Raw genomic sequence first — 4,077 nt, 5'->3', positions numbered from 1 at the left:
CCTCCCTCCTGCTCCTGTCTCCTATTGGCCGGTCTTAGTTCTCAGAGGTGATTGGGCCAACGCGCTTCCTCGGCGGACCTCAGCTAGCGCTGATGGGGCGGGACAAGAGGCGTTCTTCCGCTTTACCTTGCGGGTGGTTGCTAGGGGCGCTGGGAACTCGAGGCGTGTGGTGAGAGTAAGCCTTTTGGAGGTCTGAGCCAGTCCCAAGTTGGGCAGCTCGGAGAGTTTGTGCGAAGAGTTAAGCTGTGAGAATCCAGACTTATCGGTCCCTCGCCTGTTCCCTTAATATCAGCTAGAGGGCTTTGATGTCGTTTCCTCCTCGCGTTTCACCTGTCCAGCTCTTCGCAGGACTCCGCGCTCTGTGGACTCAGCTGTCTCCAGACTCTGCGGAGGACTCCAGCGAAGATGCGAATCCTACAGTGGGTGCTGGGCCCTTCAGCTAAACTGGCACGTTTGTTGAGAAAAGTTGGTGGGTTTTAGTCTGTAAGAAAATCTTCAGGCCGGGCGCGGTGGTGCACGCCTGTAATCCCAAGGCTCGAGAGGCTGAGGCAGGAGGATCGCGAGTTCAAAACCAGCCTCACTCAGCAACTCAGTGAGACCCTGACTCTAATTAGAATGCAAAATAGGGCTGGGGATGTGGTTTATTGGTTGAATGCCCCTGAGTTCAATCCACAGTACTCCCCCCGCCAAAATAAATAAAATAAAGTCTTCAAATTTCCGCATGAATTTTGCCTGCCGTTTATGGCAATTGAACCAGCTCTTACTTTGGATTCCCTCCTCCAACCACACCGTACAGGTTTCAGACCTGACTATTCAGAGCTCAGGATCCTGGATTCAATTTTTCTGTTACTCAGGAAAAATAAGAGCCTTCCTTTTCTCTGTTTCTTGCTTCTTTTCCCTAAGGATAGAAGAGCAACTTCATAGCTTCGTAGAAATACTGTAAATCAATTATTTGTTTAAGAAAGAGGCAGTTAAGTATATGATGGGTGGGTAGGGAGATGGTCGTCAAAGGATACAAAGTTTCAGATGAGACCAATACGTTCTAGACATGTATTACACAGCATAGTGACTAAGTTAACAATAAATACTTGAATATTGCTAACAGGGTAGATCTAAATGTTCTCAATATTAAAAAAAAGTGGGCTGGGGATGTGGCTCAAGCGGTAGCACGCTCGCCTGGCATGCGTGCGGCCCGGGTTCGATCCTCAGCACCACATACCAACAAAGATGTTGTGTCCGCCGAGAACTAAAAAATAAATATTAAAAATTCTCTCTCTCTCTCCCCCCCCCCCACTCTCTCTTTAAAAAAAAAAAAAATATGTTGAAGCCCTAGCCCTCAGTTCCTCTGAATCTGTATTTGCAGATAGGATCTTAAAAGAGGATCTTAAAAGTTCAACTGAGGTAGACCCTTAATGCAAACTGACTGACATCCTTACAAAATATTTTTTAATACACAAAAACACAAGAGGCAGATGCATACAGAGGAAAGGCCATGTGAGGACACAGAAGATGGCTATCTGCAAACCAAGGAGAGAAGCCTCAGAAGAAACCAAATCTGTTGACACTTTGATCTTAGACCTCTATCCTCTAGAACTGTGAGAAATAAATGTCTATTGTTCAAGCCACCCAGCCTGTGGTATTTTGTTACAGCAACCCTAAGAAACCAATACACATGTCAAATTTTATCTTGGCAGGGAACCCAAACTAACACAAATGGTGCTAGGAGAGATCCACGACAACAGATGGGGTTTCAGGACCAACTCATGAGCAAAGAGTATATACCATCCTGCGTAATACAGGAGCACAGGAAGTCCCTAGCACAAGGTAGTGTCCCTCTGCTAAAGATTTCATCATTTGTGACCTGGGAAAATATCCCAGTGGAGGGAAATCCCTGTGGGTATAGTTTCAGGGATTTGAAATATTGAGGCGGGGGAGGCAGTGGGGAATGCTTATGAGGGCAGTGGAGTTGTCTGGTTACTGTTAAGTTGTATTGATACTTTGAAGAGGGGTAATGAGAAAGTCAGGGTCCCCTTGGTCAATGGCCAAGTGTGAAAGACAGAGGGTCTCTTTAGAAGCTTACAAAGAAGCTTTTATCTTCTGCACACAGTTGAGCCACAGACTCAGGACATGATAGAGTCACAGAGCTCCAGAGACATGTTCAGTCAAAGCAGGTCAGGGCTCTGTATGAAAAAGCCGGAAACCCTGAAACAAGGGATGGGACATCTGGATGGAGATCCTACAGGATATTTGCTCTGTAGATCTTTGTATTTGCAGAAGTGGCCTGCATTTCTGTAGTTCCTGCATACTGAAAAACAGTGCAATCACTCTTCTACTAGGAAACACAGGAGTTGCTCCTACTTCCTCTCCTTGCTGCCAGGCCAATAGCTAGAGTTAAACACTAGCACAACCTAGTTGGGTACATGCTGGGCCTGATAAAAGGACGAGATTATATACAAAGGAGCTATAAGAATTAGCTAACACTGGGTACAATGACTAATCCCAATGACTCGGGAAGCTGAGGCAGGATTGCAAGTTTGAGGCCATCCTCAGCAATTTAGTGAGGTCTTAGGCCAATTTAGCAAGATCCTGTCTCAAAAAAGGACTGGGGATGTGGGTCAGTGGTTAAGCACCCTTGGTTTCAATCCCCAGCACCAAATCAAATAAATTAAAAATAGGAAAATCTGGGAAGGTAGCCACAGTGGTAAAGTGCCCCTGGGATCCATCTCTAGTATCAAAAAGAGAGAAAGAATTAGCTAGTATGTGTGGACAAAAGCCAAGGGAGTATTTCAGAATTGAATTTTAAGGTTGCTTGATCGAAAGGGCTAAAATATAAAACTAGATAATTAAGATTCATTGAATTAGGGGCATTTATTTTTTTTATAATTATATAATTTATTTTTTTTTAATTTTTTTTATTGGTTGTTCAAAACATTACAAAGCTCTTGACATATCATATTTCATACTTGGGGGAATTTCTTTTTTTTTTAATTTTTTAATGTTTATTTTTTAGTTATTGGTGGACACAACATCTTTGTTTGTATGTGGTGCTGAGGGTCGAACCCGGGCCGCACGCATGCCAGGCGAGCGCGCTACCGCTTGAGCCACATCCCCAGCCCTTGGGGGCATTTCTTGAGACACAGTATTTAACACTCTGGCAGGGATTTGGGAATGAATTAAATTCATTGCTGGGGGGGTTGTAGAAACATAGAGAAAGTGATAGCTGATGTTGAACAAAGTAGAGACATCTGAGTTGCCCTGATATGTGGTAGAGGAATGAACAGAAAGGGCAAGTTGGTGTACTGGTGTGAGGCCAGATCATTATGTTTCATAGAAGAGCCCAGAAGACACTTTAATTCGCCAAAGCCATTAAATATACTCTGGTGAGAGAGGCAACAGCATCACTAAGAAGTTCTCTAAAGTCTTAGAATGACAAAGAAGCAGTCACAGAGCTGGGGCTCACTAATAACTACAGGAATGATATAAACTCTCCCACCCTGCACCCTACTCCACCCCCAAGTAATAAGGTCAGATGGTGGTATTACCTGAATTCAGTAGGCCCAATCACCAGAAAAACCTGCAAGATCTGGCAAGAGCAGCACAGTAGAAATGTCTGATAGAGGTAATCCCTGCTCCTCACTTTGACCATATATTCTAGTAGACTCTTATATTGGAGGTGTCAGACATGTGAAAAGATGCAGTTTAGAGCTTGTGGTGGATAATTTTGTGTCCATTTAGAACATAGGATGCCCAGATATTTGAACAAATATTATTCTAGATATTAATAAGGCTGGGGATGTAGCTCAGTGGTATAACACCCCAGAGTTCAATCTCCAGTAGGGAAAAAAAAAAAAGTCTTTCACACTTGGCCTCAAACTTGCATTCCTCTGGGCTTAGCATCCTGAGTCTTTGGATATTTGTAAATAGGTTTGTTGCAGATGTAATCATTTAAGATGAGATCATAGGAGGATGAGGATGTTTCTGAATAAGAATAACATTTGAATTGGTAAACTCAGCGAAGCAGGTTGCCCTTCCTTTGTGGGTGGGCCTCAGCCAATAATTGAAGACCTGAGTAGAAAA

This window comes from Spermophilus citellus, assembly GCF_964194105.1.
Source record: "Spermophilus citellus genome assembly, chromosome: 9".
In the NCBI taxonomy this organism is placed as follows: domain Eukaryota; kingdom Metazoa; phylum Chordata; class Mammalia; order Rodentia; family Sciuridae; genus Spermophilus; species Spermophilus citellus.
Note: the sequence above shows the minus strand (reverse complement) of the source record.